Source organism: Micropterus salmoides, unplaced genomic scaffold, assembly GCF_014851395.1.
Source record: "Micropterus salmoides isolate LMB-PRFRI ecotype aquatic unplaced genomic scaffold, ASM1485139v1 Ms_hic_scaffold_16, whole genome shotgun sequence".
NCBI lineage: Eukaryota > Metazoa > Chordata > Actinopteri > Centrarchiformes > Centrarchidae > Micropterus > Micropterus salmoides.
Window position 1 is genome coordinate 19,142,703 of NW_024040707.1, and position 19,386 is coordinate 19,162,088.

A 19,386-nucleotide genomic window follows, 5' to 3' on the forward strand; every position below is an offset into this window, starting at 1 on the left:
ACACACAACAACACCGTTCCCAGCTGGAGGTTAATTCAATCCCAGCGTTTTCCATTTTGAGGCTGCTGTCAGGCTCAGGTCTGCAGTGTGACATTGTGAGGGAGAGGTAATTACATTTTGGTCCAGTCCGGCAACTCAGCATCTATTCAGAAGGTGCTGGCAGTGCCCTCCTCCTATAGACCACAGCCACCAGAGGAATGTCCAGCTCTGGACACACTGCTGTGGACAAACAGCTCACAGGCTACAAAAACAGACTTCAATGTTTAAACTAAAAGCATTTATTAGTAAACTTCCCTTAGTCAGAATTGTTTCAATGCACTGACCCTGTTATAATAAGCGCTAATGTTTATCTGACAACCCAAAAATTACATTAACAATCATTCATTAAAACGATTCTCTGTTAAGTGAAAATCCTGAAAAAGAATGCCAGTCAGTTAAATTGCTTTGGCTCAATATCAGTTTCTAACATGCAGGTTGGAACAGACATTTGAGCCTTTAAGGTAGCTCCTCTGCATTCAACTGTCACTGTGACAGAGCTGTCTTGTGACAGAAAGTGATATTGTGGTGAGAAAGCTGAATGTAATCCGAGAGGGTTTACTTTCCATTTTCTTGGGAAGGACCCACATGACCGAACAAATGAGGGAACACACTGTGTATAGACGGTGCTGTAGGTCAAGGGCTGTGAACTTTGATGTAGAAATGAAACACACCCTGCAGTTCCTCTGCAATTAGCATATTGGGGTTTAACCCCGTATAAATGGCTGAATAGTATTGGCCGCTGCAGGGCTCCTATCAGAGAGCAGAGTCACCAGGTGGAGTTTAACTTCATTAATGTGTTGTAAGGTAGCAACATATTACAGGCAGTCATACGCTGTACATATTGATAATAATTTCTGAAATAAGCAAGAAGAAGAAATGGTACATGAATATCACAGCTCTTGAATGCCTATTAGGTCTTGTGAAGGGGTAAGCTGTTCATCGCTAATCATCAATTACTGAAATAAACATACAATTCCCATATAATGCTAATGAAAATAAGCATCCTCTCAAATTCAATGATAAATATAAACTGTATCACAGATTAGCTAGGAGCATGGATAGACAGTAAGGGTGGGGGAAAAATCGATTCTTAGATGCATTGCGATGCGGACGTGAATCGATTAACAAATATCAAAAATCGATTTTCTTAATGTTAATTGATAATGTAATGTTGACGGAACAAAAAAGTCCAGAAGTGCAGCGCCAGATAGTCTGTGGTGTGCACTTAACAGAGATAAGTGTTCCCCCTATTCCGCATACTGAAGCTGCCTAATGAATGACTGCCATAGGGCTGGACAACAAAACAATAACCATCAGGTTTCTTCAACTTTCACTCAGGAGAAAAAATCAGCCTAAAAACTCAAAAGAAATAACGATTTGATACTTATCGTGATAATTATCGATATCGAAAGATATCGTGATAACGTTTTTGGCCAGCCCTAGGCCGCCACTACTAAAATTTCACATGATCATTAATATCAATGTGCAACTAACGATTTTAACACACACACTGTTTTAGCACAGTAACCTTCAACGCTTGGCTAACTTCCTCTTCTCATTCTTCAAAGGACATCTACGTGACAGTCAGGTGGCAGAAAGTGATGGAAAAAGCAAGAATACCAGAGGAAAATATGAGCAGTAAGTTGTCATTCTGGCAGTAAATGTACAGTGTAGGTTATAGTGTGTCTGTTAATAAAAGTCTGTCTGTAGTTTCCCCAACTGCTGGGAAAGTGAAGGCGGTTAGCGCTAGCAGATCTCGCCTCTGGGCTGCAGGGCTGCTACGCCCTGGAAGCTAGCAGGGGTTTTTTTTGGCTACTAGTTTCGAATACCGAGTACACATATGAATGCTGTTTCTCACAGCCCATGGTGCTAAAAATAAAAATTTATAACGCGTAGTTCTGCAACTGACATAAATAATTAGCGTAGTTGGCAACTACATACAACATAATCCGCACCGTCTGCTTCACGTGAGAAATTCACAACATAGCATGTTCATCTCACCACAAAACTTTGTGATAGATTTACAGCTTTGCTGATGCTCTCAGTTCATGTGTGGTTATGTTATACTTGTCCATTGTGTACTATTGATCAGGCCCTGGTGAAACTTGTGACTAAAGCTTAGTCCTATCCCAGCAGAATAAATCACAGTATTGACCCTGTGGTTATCAATAAAGGTAATGACAAACATCTGGCCCCACCTTTAATGGAATCGACAGAGTCTTCCTGGCAGCAGCCCAGCATTGGCCACACATAGATTGCCTTGATCTTTCCAGTGGGAACCCACCCTTGGTATGCAAATGAGAGGGGAGAAATGCAATCGCCATCTAAAGGTAAGCAGTGCTCCTATCGAATTAGAAGCTAAAAATCTCCATAAACACCAAAAAGAAACATCTTAAAACGACTGCTGACAATAAGCCTGTTTAGACTGACTAAGATTTATTCTGCCAAGGAGCTCTGACACAGTGTATCTATGTCAATGGAGGAATAAGTGAGGAGATCAAATCAATGGTCGCTCCTCTGAGATCCAGAGGTGCTGAGCTGGGCTTTTGGAGCGGCTTACAGAGGCAGCACTCTGTCCTGTGTATGTCTTGGGTTTGTCAGGCCTAGATCATTATTAGGGCCAAGGTTCTTCTGTGACAATATGCTCCCATATATGAAAACACCTGACCTTAGTAACAGAAACTATTTATGTGGGTTAAAATAGGAGTGTGGCTATAGCATAGCATTGTTTGTGCAAAAGAGCCACATTGTCCTTCTAACCTTGGGATCGATGAGTGGCTCAGAGAAGCAACTGCAATAAATGTCTCTGTTGTCTTGTTCTTACACACAAGGATGGGGCTACATAGAAATGCAACATATTGAAGAGACGGCAGCATAACTGAAAACACAAAGCAGTTGGATACCCTGCAGGCCAGTTAGCGTTTCACTGCAATCATGACAATCAAAAGAAACATGCTCATAGGACTAATAGTAAATGACACAGAATTGCACTCTATTGGCAGTATTGAATTCTGAGAGTACTGCAACAGCAAGCAATTACAGCTCTCTATCACATACAATTTGAAATAACATCATTTTGCTGTAATGGGAATGTTACAACTAACATTTTCCTTTACAGACAAAAAGACAACACAACAATCTGGTGTGCCACACAACGAGAAAAGTCCTATAGTCAAGCTGAATTTATGCAAAGGTGAAATACACAGTTTAAAGACTGATGTGAAAACAGCAAAGATGGGTTGGATGTCTCAAAATGAAATGAAAGAAAAAAAAGCAGGAACATCTTGTGTTGTATCTATCCTGGGGTTTTCCAATGAGACAACAGCTAGTGAAATTTTATCATCACGTCATAAAATTCGGTCATGTGTCTCCAGGTTTCCATCATCATTTCTTTCAGGTTTCCACTTCATTTAGTGGATGGGCTGGAGCCCAATGAGTGAGTGACTCATAAAGCAGGGATGTACACACACAACATGCAGGGAAAAAAACATAAAGGTTTACTAGAACAATTCAATTAAGAGAGGCTTTAGGGCCTGCTGTGTCTGGGATCACCTCATTCAAATCTGAAGAAAAGCTGCACATGAGACATATACAGTACATGCCTAATATAACACCTGCAGATAAATACACAGTATTCATTTTCCAAAATTCAGTTAATCCAAATTACAAAAAAACATTGGTGAGCTCAGTCTGATTGTGTAAAAAAAAAAAAAAAGGCAATGAACAACAGTGTTGGTTCATAGGTGGATTAAGTCTAAAGACGGCAAAGATCAACAATGTTTGCACAAACTTGTGTCCCAGTGACAAATGGAAAGTCACTGGGACACTGGAAAATCTATCATGTACAAAAAAAAAATGTATCTGAGGATTTTTATAACATTAAAACTTAAACCCCCAAGGAAAAAACATCTTTCTCTGAAGAGAATCAGTGTTTCAGCAGCAGCCAAATCCTTCAGCAGAGTAGATAAAAAGTACCAAACTGACGATGAATACCTTTTAGCATTTTGTGTGATTTTTCCCATTTACGGTAAGATGAGGCAACCCTAGACCTTCCTTTCCCCGCCAATCCTGTTACTGCCGGGATTTGTTCTGCTGGCCCTATAAAAGATTAGTCCTCGAGGAGAAAGAATGGACTTGATTAGCTAGACAGCAATTTAATGGGATTGTCAGAGGGGCCTACAATAAATCAGCTTTTGTGATTAAATGGGATCTCCAGTAAAAGTTGTACGTCTCCAAATCAATAACTATTGAATGTTTCTCCCTTTGTTTCGAGGTGAAGTAAAAATAAATAAATAAAAAAGTAAAATAAAAAAGCAAGTGAAACAAAGCCAACCTTTCCGGTGGGCTAATGACCCCACATCCAGTGGTGAGAAGCAGCTCACATGTTCAGTGGGGAGGTGGAGAGAGAGGGCAAGTAGCCACTCAGACTGGAGACGAAGGAGGGAGAGAGAAAAAGAGATGTATAGAGAGACTTGTGTTCAGAGTAAAGAACAAAGCATCAGGGAATAGTTGGGGCATTAAGTAAAAGCAAATGGACGCACAGCCATAACTGGACTGATACTGTAAAAGCTCTAGGCATTTCTGTAATGGCTAACCACAGACAGTGCTGTACTCCCCCTCTCTGTCTGTCTATGTCCAAGTGCTCACAGGGATGTGAGTCATGTCACTCCATGTGTATCGCTCTCATTGTGATTGAACACTTGGAGAAAGAGTTGTTCTTTGTCTATTAGTGGGAAATAAAATGGTGTGGAGGCACCGAGACTCCAGCCAGCCCATGACCCCGTGCAGCTGTGGAGAGCTGCCCCGGTCAATTAAACGGCAGAGCTCTGATTACTCCATACATATTAACCACCAAACACCAGTGAGACGCAGATGGTAGTGCCCATAGATCATCACACCAGGTTAAATGGAAACATCACGGACCAACAGGGTTTGTTTCCTGCCTAAACAGATATGGGATTTGGATTCTGCGAGAGGTATCATAAGGTTAAAAGATTTATTGACGTTTTGAGGCGGGGCTTTTCAAAAACACAGAAAAAAGAGGGCATTCATCAAAGCATAACATACGCTGCTATAACAAAACAGATCCACAAAGCAAAACATAAATGACTGCTCTCCATGAAAGTGACTTTTTTCTGTTCTTCTTCTTGTGGTACAAGTCGGGCAACCAGCTGTATGTATGTGGCCCTGGTTTCTATCTCGGGTGCTGCGTGCAGTGCTAAGCTCTGACTCACCCCTCCACTTCACACATCACATCAGATCAGAGGGTAAGAAGAGCGTTCCAGGTCCTACCAGCCGCTCTACATTCCTGCTGCTTTGATACTGGGGGGGCTCCCCCGTGTCTGTCCATCATCATCGTCTCCCCTCTCCTCCACCTCCAAACCCTCCTCTAATCCCCCCCATAGACGCGCGCACACACACACACACACACACACACACACACACACACCGCTCTCTCTCCCTGTCCTCCCCCAGCTCAGAGGAATTCTCCAGCTCTGGACAATGTTTCATTTCTTCACAGGCCACATCTTTGATAGCTTAATAGCCCCTGCAAAGAGGAGAACATGCACTGAGAGACAGGGGGCTTTTAAGTAATATCCCCCATATTCAAGTCATTCAGGTTAGGTTTCCAGGTGTTGTGTGGGCTTTCTTGTCACAAGAAAACAATGTGGGATAACATGCTCTATTTGTGGAGGGAGTATGTTGACTCCTTTTCCACCAAAGTCTGTATTATTCAGCAGGATAGGATAGTTAGGAACGCAAGGACAGTGCACAAGGAGATGGTAGCCCTGAGCATTGTCCAGCAGCCTGGACTCAATTCCATCTTCCTATTCACCTCTAATTCTCATTGAGCCACAGCCGCCCTTCTCTTTGTCAGTGCCATTTCTCTACCTTTCACTTTGACATCATCACACAAATGTGCATGGTTTCTGTGTGGCCCTCAGCACTTTGAAGGTCTTTGAAGGCGCAGCACACAAAGAGCGGCAATGCACACACTGATATTTCCATCTGACAGTAAGTGTTTTGCTGTGCTTGGAAAGGAGTGAAAGTCTCTCTAGCTGGAAATAATTGCATATTGAAAGACGTGCATTTGAAAAGTTCCAAATTGATGTATTTCTAGTGCTCCTCTGTGGTACAATTCTTATGAAGCAAAACATCGCCAATGCATTGCTCTTGACCTTTGCCCCCACGCACAATTACTTTTTAGACCAGTGGCTCTCAATCCTTTAACTCAAACACTACAGTTATGCTAGTTTTCCAGCTTACCTTACCTCTTATCTTACCTCTCTTTTCTTTAATCAGGGAGTGATTTACACTTGGTTGGCTAAGTGAATGCTTTGAAAACCAATGTTCTAGATGACTATCCATGAGACAACTGGGCGCACAGCAAAGCAGCACAGCCGTCATTTTCCTGTAGTGTCCTGCAGTACTTCCAAAAGGACCTTTGTGTGCTCCCAGGCCTCCTGGGAGACGTAGTCCATCCAGCACATCCTGCACCTCCTGCCAGACAAACATGCCTTGAACACCTCCAGTGGGATGCAATTGGGCAACATCTGCCAACTTCAAAGGGGCTTGACAAAAGGCGATTCAGTAAGACCAATATAATTGGGTCATCAGTAGGGCTGTCGCGATAACCAAAAAGCATAAGATAAGCAAAATTGAAATACCACGCTATTGGTCAAGCCTAACGCGGAGGTTGGCAAGCACTGCAAGAACCTCAATGTTCATACTGTACACTTAAGGGCCTGTTAAATTAATAAATGAGTGCTTCAAAAGTTCCACAACTGTAACAAGCTCTGTAACGGTTCAAGGATGGATCGCCATGGGCTGTACGTGACCCAACTTCAAACTCTGAAGCTGTAAGTGTTGCCGTGATTTGTGTTGTTTTACTGTTTATTTTAAAGATTAGCTAACTTGGTGTTAGCATATTGCGCGGCTAATGTGGCTAGTATGCTCGGCGATGTTGGATTAACCTTGTGATCCTGAGGGACAGTCGAGAGAAACTGTGAACGGTACGTCTCATTTGAAGCTCACTAACTAACGAGCGTAGTGTGTTTTCATGTTGCTTTCTGTGGAAATTTAATTATAACATTACTACAGCGCAGTGGTCACTTGTGGACAGCCATTCTGCTCCACACCGGCACGTGTGTTTGTGCGTGCGTGCGTTGCTGCAGTATGTAAATTGACTTGATAGACATGCCCCGAAGGTAATGATATAGCTACGTCTGAAAAACACGCGGTCAAAGTACAAAAAGGAGTTTGCTTGGCAATGTTGTTCACTAGCACGCAGCAGCTAGCTTGCTCAGACCATAAAGCTGCTGTTAACGGCTCGCTCTGCAGTGAGGTGACAGATACACACACTCTTACTCTGCCATATGGCACCAAATTACTTCATTGATGAAAAATGCGATAATACGCATACCGCACTGTTGAGCCCCAACATATTGACAGCCCTAGTTATCAGGACCTCAAAGGACCAAAAAGTTTTACAGTAAAACTGTACACAACATAACTGGCATCAGGGTCAAGGAAAAGTCCAGCCGCTATGAAAAGTGTAAAATATAACTAAAATAACTTCATATAATTGCTTGACATTGCATAACAAACAAGGGAATTTATCAAATATAAAAGAGAAAGCAAAGCAAAAACAACTGGAGGCGTTCTGAGAGAGGGTTAGTGCACAGCTGTGTCACCGTGGCTGGCCACTGACCTTCAGGTGTCATTTGAGGGACAAGTCCATGATGCTACTTTTACAGCCAACCCCTCCTTCGTCTCCCCACCTCTGCCTGTAATAGCATAGCTTATAGTCATTTTCAGCTATAGGACATTTTATGACAGCCATAGCTATGATGTTAGACCAGGCCAGTGGCAGCAGCGGCGTAGCTGAATACGTAGAACAAGGTGCAGGCTGACCCTGAACGAGCCCCCGCGCTATTGGCTCAGCCGCATAAGAGAAGAACGAGGGCTGGTGGACAGGCAAGATTATGGCAGGAGAGGTGTGTGTGTGGGTTAATCTCAGGTGTTGTGAGCAGGTTTAATATAGATGGTCGGCTAGGATGTGATAGAGGATAATTGCTTCTGGGGTTGTCGCAGATGGTGCTGGATGATCGGTTAAGAATGGCCAGGCCAGAGCTCAGTCAAGGACATTTTTACTGCTCTGATCTCTTGCTCTGATATCTCACCCTTGCATTGTCAATCAGAACTAGTATTGTAGAGGTATGACTTTATATGCAGTTCATTCCATTTTCTGTATTATTTTCTTTGCTTAGCAGTTCAAATGTCATGGCGGCACCATATAAATATGTATTACAAAATGGCTGATTATCAGATCTAGGGGAAAACGGCATTTGTTTCAATTCTTATCTAACTGCCACACTTTTCTACAAAAAGGAGCATATGTGCACAATAAGCATATTGTTCTTATTCTAATGAACTGATCATGAACCACAGTAATTTCATTCCCTGAGTTTTCAAAGCTGCAACCTCCTACGCAGAGACTGAGGTCCAAAACCCCCGAAGGCTGAAAGTAATTTAGTCAAAACCGAGGGTGTAAACATACACAACTGTACACACTAAACTGAGCGCAGATTCACTCCAATCTCAGGCTAATGCTAACAGTGAGAATGTAATATGATTTATATAACACTGTGAACACTGTGATAGTTGACATAGTGATAGTTACTTTATTTCACCAGGTTAATCCACTCAGTATCACACTTACACAAGACAAGACAAACCAAGAGCAGGCAAGCATGCACACAGAGAAACAAAGACAGAAAGCAAGAGTGACAGGGAGCAGCAGCACAATGATAGAAGTCTGCGCTTGCCTCTCGTCAGAGCTATTCCAAGCGGCCGCCCTGTCAGAACACGCCCCAGATGAGGTCTCTCAAGGCGGAGAGAGAGCTGTCATAACAAGACGCCTGGAGGGCCGTTCGATCAGACAGACAGCTCTGAGAGGTGTTAGACACACACACAGGACCTCTCTGCATGTGAGTGGCCCTGGTTATAGCCACAGAGTACAGCACCGCTGACAGACAGCCATCAGTCTGGGGCCTTTATCTTCCTCTCTCGTTTTCTCTCTCGTGGACTCCCTTCGTCTAAGAAAGCACCAGAAGGGAAGGAGCACCGCTGACAGTTTTACTTAAATATTTATGCTGACAGGGAAAAGACAAGAATGTTATCTCCAACAAGACATTTGATCAACACATGCCTTGACTCAGACAACATTTGTTACCTAAAACCCCTTCCCCTTCTCTTAGAGCCAGTTAAAAAGGTATGTGAAAAGACTAAGAATCCAGATAAGACGGCCCATAATGTATGTTGCTGCTTTCATCGGGTGCATATTAAAATAATCTACCTGTGTGATAAAATGACTTCAAAAATGCTGAGGAAGGAATTATGACTCTCATAAGCTCCTCTCTCCAGCCACATGTAATGACCTGCACCACCTTCACCTTATTCATGCACACTCTGTCCGGTAGTTCACTCTTTTGAGTTCCTCGCTTCCTCGCTATTTACCAAACACAGATGGGCTGGTGTTACAGTGCGCTGGGCCCCTGGGGGACATGTGCGCGAGAATGAGGCAGCACTGTACACAGATGCCACATCTCACGTGAAGCACATCCCATTAAAAGGAGGGTGGACAGCTTCTCCAATCAACAGATCACCTTTTCAAAGAGCCCTTTGTTCCCTGACCCCCGGCAGCTGGCAGCAATTAGCTGCCAGGACAGGACACAGCAGTCCAGCTTGCCAGTCAGTCCATTATGGCGGACGGCCGGGTGAAGCATGGGAGTAGAATCACAAGCGCTGGGGGCTGTAAATTAGATCTGTGATAGATGCTGTGGAATCTCTACTCCCAAATTATGCACACCTAACTTGGAAACTTTTTAAAGCTGATCATACCCAAAGCAGGGCAACACACATGTGAAGTCAACCTAAAGTATGCTATAGAGGAATATGTGTGTACTAGTGTTGTAGTACTCGAGACTGGTCTTAAGACCACTTTTTGATGGTCTTGGTCTCGTCTCGGACTCGACCGCCTTTGTACTCGGTCTTGTCTCGGACATTGAGGACTCGGGATTTTATTTCAAGACCAGTCAAGACCATAACTTTGGGAATATCAATAAATTGCTTTTGCATTGTCTGATTTGTTAACATCCTAACTTTGATTAGAAGTAAAACGTATTGCTTCAAATGCAACCAATAACCCTAAAACATGTGTTGTTACCGTTAACGACTCTCACCCCTCCCTGCGATGCTTACATTGATTTCAGCTCTTAGTGTTTGTAGGTGGGTGTTTTAATAGGAAAGTGGATCTTTTAGATCACTTTGAGAAGTACCTATGATCTCGTTCCACATTTTATTGCGTGCCATGGAATGCAGGGAACTGGTCTCAGCCCCTAAAAGTCTTGGTCTTGTCTCGGTCTCTATCAACTCTGGTCTTGGTCTTGACTTGGTCTCGGGTTGGGCGGTCTTGACTACAACACTAGTGTGTACCATAGCTTAGTTATTAGTCTTCATACACAGTTGTGTTGGCATGGCAGAGGTGATGAGTTCAGTTTACCCAGTGGACTGCCAAGTTTCCCCTTGAAAAGTCTTGTTGCTGACAGCAATAATAAAATGCAATCTGACCAATCAATTGTAGACCAGCTTGAACCCCTTAAGTCCTTAAGAATGAGAGGCTGGGGAAAAAATCAATTTGCAATTTACATCAGGCTGATGAGCGTTGAAAACACTGCGAAAGAGACAGCTCCAAGGATCCAAGTATAATTACATCCTAGCCAATGCAGAGCTGTGGCTCTAACATCATCATGGGTTTGATAATCAATGGCACTGAGTAGAACTCACAGCACCTAAACTCCTGTCATTCATGTGCATAGACTACTCAACACACTGCCTCGTATCGCACAGGGGAAGTTATTTGTGTCGCATCGACGGGCAGCAAGTGTGCGATGACCTCTTAGTGGCCCGGCTTCCTGGAAACGTGGCTACCTGGCTGAAACACAAAGGTGCTAGTGGGAAGAGGACACCACGGAGGTTAAGGAGCATATTGAGCCGGGAGGGTGTCTCAGGTGCCAGAGGCTACTGCCATGTTGTGTTGAATCCAATGGACTCACGTGGCGAAATCAGATCTGTGGAGGGGCATAGAGAGAGCTGGACTGTGAGGCTTTTATCTTATTCCGTTGTGAAAACCAGGATGAGGAGTGCAGGACTCGTTTCCTTTCTCTGTCTGTCTCTCACTTGTTCCAACAAACACACATTCATGCAAAAGATGCAGCGCACAGCTAGAGACCGAGCCAAAAGTCAAAATGAAAAACAGAAGCAGAGGGAGGTGAATGAATAGTCGCAGTTTCAACTGTTTTGTTTTCTAGTGGAGACAGAAAGAAGAGGGAGAAAAAGGAGTAGACTCGAAGGGTTAAACGTTGGCAAAAAGCGGGGAGGGGACAAAAGGCCCATTGTAGGGGACAGAAGTGTCCCCGGAAAGGAGGGGAGAGAAAAGAAAGCCACCACTGGCTGGTCCCCCAGACCCATTGTAAGCGAAGGGGAGTGCAGCCACGCATGACAGATGTCCCTGGTCATTGTTTCCCCAGCAGCCTCCTCTCTGCCTCCTGCTCCGGCTCTGGAATTCCATGAGATGGCCTCCGTCTGTGAGAGTCGTTCAACGCACCTTTTACTCAGTGTTTCCCACAGGATTTGGAGAGACTATGGTGCGTGGGTCCGAGGCCCGAGAAGGTGCAGTTAAGTAAATTACATGTGTCCATTTACTTTTAATGGGCACATGTAATTTGTTTTATATTTTCTGTGAATATAATCCAATTAATCTTATTTCCATCCTCTACCTTGTTTTGAAAAGCGGACGTTGTCACATGTGTATCCTCGCACTAAATTCATCAAGTCCGACCCAATATGATAAATGTTGTATGTGGTTCTCGTATCGCGTAACATGAAGACTTCACAGCCGCTCTTCAGGTAGGACTCTCATACAGCAACACTTGTCATTGTAAAGAGAGAAAATGACAGGATAAAGTCGCCAACCTGCCTGTCAGCTCGCTCTGGTCCGTTTCAGTGGATTTACCATAAAGGCTTGAATACATTGTGCATTCCAAATATAGGTGCGGCTAGCTTAATCGCCTTCTCAGAAACGAGTGACAGCAACATTCAAAGCGGTTCAGACCGTCTGTTGCCTTTTCTAAGAAGTCAGCCGCAGATGGAGTGGATGTGCTAGGAGACAATTCAGCAGAACAGTGTTTGCAAACGGCGATTTTTGCGTCTTTCTCTAACACTTTAAAATGCTTCCACACTGCCGACATGTCAACGTAATTGTTCAGTAAAATTTATTCGGTCTTTTGACTTATTAGGCCGAACACCAAAAGTGCTTTTTTTGCTGATTTGCTGAATTAATTATGGTGGCCGAACATTCGGTGCATCCCTCAAATAAATTCACTAGTACTACAATTTAGATATCAATTAAAAAAAGATCAGCTGCAATAATCTCAATGGCTTTAAAACACAGAACTGACATTTTATTTTAGCCTCTGGGCTGTGAAGCAAAAGCAATTACTAAAGCGTTAAGTGAAGCGCAGGTGACAGCTTTTCGCAACATAAAGAGTTGAGGTAAGCTGTTTTTACAAAGCAGTGACGTTTTGCATTCCCCATTCAGCGGCCCACCATGTGGCAGACCTACAGAGGCAGCTTGTCGGGCTGTCAGTCACAGCAACAGTGTGACAGTGGGAAGTGAGCGCAACAATGGCCATGTCTGGTTAATGGGTGAGAGAAATAGCAGACAATCCTTCATTTCTATGCCTCACTACCACACTGTCTGTTCTCTGTCCTTTTCTTCTCTTAGTCTCAACCACATTCTACCAACACTCTCTCACTCAGACTCCAAACAGTTACCCCACCCCCGCCCGCCTGTTAACATTCATTTCTAAAACACACGCCACACACACACTCGCATTCCAATGCATAAGCATGAGAGCAACAGAGAGAGAGAGAGATCTCTAAACTGAGTGGAAAATCTGTTTGAAAGCAATGAATGTTTACCAGGTGGATCAATGGCTGGCTGTTAAATCATTGGGTGAGTTATAACAGTGCCGAGGCATGGCTGCTGCTGTAACACATAGGAACTCCCTGTCGTACTGTCCGAAGCCTTGCTGCCCTGACCCCAAGCTAAACGCTGCATCAGCACAAAACCACCAACTTTGCCACTCGCAGGGGACATTTCCAGGTCATTATGAACAATACACATTGAACTTCCACATTTAAGCAAAATATTCTACACACTGCCTTCAGACACAGATGCTCAAAGAGGAACTCCACCGATTTTCCACATAAAAGTCTGTTTACTGGTATTAGGGAGTGTCACTGCATAGGTGAAAAAAGTTGATCATACAGTGTGGAGTTAGAAAGAAATAAGGATAGGTTACCAGACCTCTGCGATCCTCATATGTGATAAAGGTTCTAGGCTAAATTAGCCACTAATGGGATAACACACCTGAAACTTGGACTGAGCTGGCGCCAGGTTTTGACAATGAAGAATGCATCAAATATAAAAGACAGTATCTCTGGTTCTGCTGCATTGATTTCTTTCTTTATTTTTTTTTCTCCAATTGTCCATTGTGTGTCCGACAATGTCATGGGAGTGTAATGCAAAATCGATGTAGTACAGCTACATACAACTTGACCAGAAGACGCTGAAATGAATGCAGTATATTGTGCTGGTGAAATCAGAATCTTTGCTTTGTTGCTGCTTACTGTACCAGAATATTTCCATGAGGGATAGGACATAAATAAAACTATTAATTATTTCATACACAGTCAGCATCTTAAACTCCCAGGCCACCAAGATACCCAACCATCTCAATTTCAAGAATAATATTACCCTCTAATTAGAAATATACTACTAGTCATATACACGTACGACTCTTCTCATGGAGTAACAAAAGTAAGAGATTAACTAATTACAAATATTAGTAATTACTGTTCCTACTGTAATTGTTAATGTAGTTGGACTTGGCTTTTTTATACATTCTAAAATCAATAATTTTAGTACTACTTTAAGAAAAGCAAGACGGCACATAGCTGTTTCCTATTAATTTTGCATTGAACTTCGTTTCATTCAGGAGAAAATCTTTGATGAAGGTGTTTTTTATAATGAAAAATTACAAAAAGTCACACATTTGAAAGTATCACTGAATTAGAGATACAGCAATTTAAACACTAACAAATAAATTGCATTAATTGCTGAATTATTTATTATTATAATTACTTTAATTAATTTATATATTTTTAGTATGGATTTCTACTGTACAGCACTGAATAGTGCCAAGCAAAGAAAGTTATTATTATTAGAAAGCTATTATTTATAACAGCCGGCTCCTTACTCCTTCTAGTGTAGCCGATAAACACTTCGAACAAAGTAGTTCTGACTGAGCATAACCCAACCCTAAGTCAGAGCTTGTCTACCAAATGTTCACTTCTGCCCTCGCTGCTGTAAACAGATCAGAACAGGTCAGTCCTGTTGTTTTTGTTTTTTGCTTTTTACACCGGGAGCACTTTATATTCTCTTTTTTAAGCTCAACTATTTACCATTCATTCATCTCTGTACCTCACTGTCACATTCGGCTCCAGATAAGTGCATGGCTGAAAAACTATTCTGTCTGTCAAGTCTGTCAATGTCAAGTTAATGTCCACAGAGAAGCAACATTAGTGTCATAAATGTTCCTCGACCCACTCATGTTAAGAGCCACGTCTGGTGTCACAGCTGAAAGCTTGAAGCCAAAACACAAGGTATGGACCCGCCCACAAAGAGTATTTATTCTTCCTAACTAGCCTCCATAACCTGGTGGGTCAGACCTTAAATCCAGTGGTGGAAAAAAGCATGACATATGGCCTAGTCTTCCTGTCCACAGGCCGACCCTGGATTGGGCCAGCAGACCCCTGGGTAAAGTCAAATGAATGCATGTAAACATTTAGCCCCCTGTGCACTGTGCCGTGATCCCTTGTATGGGCTTAGGTGACCCCAGTCAACATCAATCAGATAGAACACAATGGGAAGAGGCACACAGGGGAAAAACCGGGGTCAACCGCACTTTTAATAAGCAGACACGGATGGCATTGTGGATGCAGATCGGTCCTGTTCTCCTGACCACGGGTAAGCTGGGCACTCCTGCCCCCTCAACCACAAGAGGCATTTATGAGGAACCCTCAATGCATGAGCTTTAGAGATGAGTGGATAATCTACTTGGGCGGATTTAAGACTAATCTGCCATTTTTGCTCTCCAAATCAAATCACAATGGGATACATATAGGGCTTATGCACTGATATGATGATTTCAAAGCATGGACAAAAAGGAAGGCGATTCACAGAATGGCCAAGGGAGTATTAGGCAGGAATAGGATATAACAACAAGATGAAATGCTTTTTTTTTGTTTAGTTTAGATAACCTAAATGGTAACCGCCTCCTCTAAGAGTCCAGCACAAATTGCACCATGGCAATCTATAACCTCTTTCTTACAGCTTAGCTAAGCTCTATCTCTGAGGAACATGCACCAAGTAAACAGACAGAGAGAGGCTGTTTTGACAGCTGCAGGGACAGCACTACCCTATTTCTCTGCCTTCTCAGATAAGAACTATCAGCAGAGTAGGAAATGCAGGAGCTGGTCATGCCTTACCCTGCTGTACCACGCTGTAGTTACATTGTCATCCTGTGGTTTTGGTCTATCACTGCAGAAGAGCAACAAACTCACAGAGCTAATGACAGTTAGCAAACACTTACTCGTGTGATCATGTCTGACTGTCAGCAGAAGCAGTGAGCCCGTGAAAGCACAGTGCCTGCATGGGCATAAACACATGTAATCATATGCACGCGTTCCCACGTGTGTGAGAGAAATCCCCCACATACGGCACTCTAGATGGTGTGTATCCTCTGATGCGGGTAGCTGTCAGTTAAAATCTCTCACTCTGACAGCCCTGGCCCCTCATTTCATTAGCGCTCCTCCTCTCTGCCAGACACTTACAATCCCATTACCTTCTGCAGATCAGCTCCGGCCCGAGCCAGAGCCTCCCTACACAGACACAAACACATTGATCCAACATCTGAACCAGAAAACAGCCAGGGCAGACACAAGAAGTCCCCGATACACAGCCCCAAAATCAATAGGGAAGGAAGTTCAAAAGTCTTCAAAGCAAATCCGTACAAGTTATATTAGTGAAATTTTGTCAGCAAAGATTACAAGAGGATATTAGTTATGATCGACCGCCTTAAACTGAAAAGATGCAGTATTTTTTGATTGGACTGACACAGAATGAACTGTTTCTAACTAAATCTCTACGCTCTTTTCATTACAGGCAGATGTTTTCAAATCCTCAAATTATAAAGACTGAATCAATACATTAATCCTCTTTTAAAGTCAGAGTGAACATTATTAAGGTGAACATTCAAACTGTTCTGAAATACCCTCCCTTGCTCTCTTTACCCCAAGGAAATGACATGAGGCCATGAAAGCGTACAAGGCAATCACTTGGCGGTTGAGATTTGAGACCACAGTTGTCCACAAGCATCCTCCAAAACCGCTGAAAATAGACTTTCTCAGCTGCTCCGCAACCATATTTGCCGGAACTGACTGCACCACCACCCCCTCCACCTATTCCCCCTGTGGAGAAAAGGCCTGAGTCCTTGCTACAGAGCATTGTTCAGTATTTAAGATCCTGTTATAAGGGGGAAAGAAATCAAACTCCTCCTGTTCTTGTCAAAAAGGCACCACCAGGACCACCGGGCCTCTCCTTCATTTCCATTTGCAGGGGAATAAAAGAGAAAGGACAAGAGATGGAGGAAAGGAAAAGAAGAATGGGAGGCAGCAGGGGCAACATTTTGTGGGGACGAAGTGGATGGAACTTCACAGGGAAAATTCACAACTAACGTGAGCTGCTGCTGGGCCTCTCCCCCCCCCCACAGCCGGCTCGGCCTCATTCCGTGGACCGTGGCCGAGTGTCCATGCCCTGAGTGCGCTCGCTGAGGCGCAGGGCCCTTCAAGAATGGAGCCTATTCAACAGCCTGCCTCCAGATGCTCGCCAAAACAGTCCTCCAGGCTACAGCAGGGTGCAGGAGAGGGGAGAGAGCAGGAAAGGGAGATAGGAATCTGATAGCCTGTCATTAACTGCCCAAATAAATTGAAGGAAAAATCTCAGGCTAAACCACTGCCCTCGGTCGTGATGTTTATATCTCATAGCCTTATTGTTTTGTCTCCTGTAGCATTCAAAGATCTGTTATGCCTTTCCAGAGAAGGTGTTTGTTGTTGCAGATAAACTGTCTAATGTGTAGCGTCCACTATGATTTGCAGACACTGGCCTCAGACCCAAAGTGAGACATGATCCATATAAGAGCCCTGTGTGGGATTTTCTCTTCAATGTAAACTAATCTTATGTAACAATCGTTCGGATGCTAGGCACAATCTTTTTTCTTTTCATTTAGATGTAACTCGTGTTTTCTCCAGGAAATTAACCTAATGTACAGGAGCAAGCACAAAATAACACAGCATACTGGGAAACTCAACAACCTCCCCCGTACTTTAAAGTGATGCAATGTAAAGGAGTGCCTCTGTGTAGGAAATGGCACGGATCAATGCAATATTAATGTATCAATCAGCACCAAGTTATCAAGCAGCAGCAGAGAGAACAGAGCTGCAGCCCCTGTAAGCATGACCCTCGGCTATATGATCCCTGCTCTGAACTCCCCATCTTCTCTTGGTGATAATATATGTATCGAATTTAGACTCAAGTGCTCCTCCAGGAGAAAAGTGAGTATGAATTGCGAGCTAGGTGTGTATATTTCTCCAAGGATTCAGCACAATTCTTATGAATACTATATTACTGCACCATCCCAACATGCTACCACAGCTTCCTTAACAGACCAAAACAATCAAATATTTGCTTTTTTATATCAGTGCCTTTATCTCATTATGTGAGGCATCTAAAAGCCCAAATTACAATCAACGTCCGTACTAAGCAGGACCTTTGTACATTTTAGGCTGCTCATAAAAGAGCGGTTTCTAGTGCTTTGGGTTGATTGAGAAGAGAACAAGACACTTTTTTTTAATAAAAAGATTTAAATGTTTAAAAAATGTATCAGCAATTCTGTATAATCCAAATGCAGCTCTTGAATATAGAATAAAGAATATAACAGACATAACTGACCTGATAAGTTGTTCAAATTGATGGGGCTATAAGAATTTAAGACCTAAAAACAAGGGTCTTGGTTACAGAAAAGTTTGAGGTACCCAAACATGAGAGCGTGTGCAACCTCGCTGCAGTGCTGTGGTCAAGTCTGACACCTATTGGTCAGGGCCTAGATGTACACTACATAAAGAAACTGCAACATAAAAAGCAAGACTTTAAAATATATACAAAGTCATGTTTATCAATAAAATAGGGAGATGATTATGCTCAGCTAGACCATTATTTATAGCTTGTAGCCTATTTCTCCTGTTTAGTTGTTGGAGTTGTTTACCAGAAAGTAATGACTGAGTGTCTTTACAGAATCTGAATAACAGATCATGCTTAAACTTTAACGAGACCAAGTTAGTTATTGTTTTTTTTAAAAAAACGTCTTACCTTGAGATGGAAAAGGCCAGTCATTGCGGTGAGTGGTTGGGTGCAGCAACAGCCCTCACAGGCTAACCTTTGATTAACTGTAAGCATTAAAGAAAAGAAAATCTTATACTCTATTTTAAGCGACATAAAAATCTGTAAGGGGTCATTTTTTCATCATGCCTACTGCTTAACTTTACTGAATAGAGACCATTGTTTCAGATTAGATGACACCTTATAGTCTTACAATCTTAACCAAATACGCAGTCTAACCCACCAGGACGTGATGACACCAGAATTAAAAGTCAAACTATTGTGTGAGAATTTAAAGGTAAATTATAAAATTATACATGATGCTGCGAGAGCTAGAGCTTGTCATTTACACGAGAGTGCAGCAAAAAGTTGGCGCTTGATTTTGTCTTTTGATCTGAATGAACTTGTGAAGGGCAAGAAGTAAAGCACTGAAACAAAGTCCAGCTGAGCAAAACTGCGAATAGTCTGTGCTTACATGGGTACATGACTCGAATGGGTTGACTGAAGTTCTTGGCAGCTGGAGAGGGGATGTCAGTTCTGTACTCTGCTGAACATCCTGAGATGTCCATAAAAGTCCTGTCCAGAAGAAACTTTCAAACACCCCCTTCACTAGGGCCCTGGCTGCAAATCTGAGAGGGAGTCCGGTCTTTGAGGAATCTGAAAATGTCTATTGTTGTTAAACGACCAAGGTTTGGCTGGTATTTATTTATCTTAGAAATTTCAAA

General features: G+C 42.9%; 1 protein-coding gene across 1 annotated transcript in view; it reads right to left on the bottom strand.

Moving 5' to 3' along the window:
* si:dkey-157g16.6 (uncharacterized protein LOC561837 homolog) overlaps window positions 1-19,244 on the bottom strand; it is a 48,194-nt gene extending 28,950 nt beyond the window's left edge. The window contains exons 1-2 of the mRNA XM_038722611.1: window positions 19,137-19,244; window positions 18,653-18,729 (exon numbers count right to left, since the gene is read on the bottom strand). The gene's annotated coding sequence lies outside the window, so the exon portion shown is untranslated. The remainder of the gene's footprint in view (window positions 1-18,652; window positions 18,730-19,136) is intronic.
* Window positions 19,245-19,386: the final 142 nt, after the last annotated feature.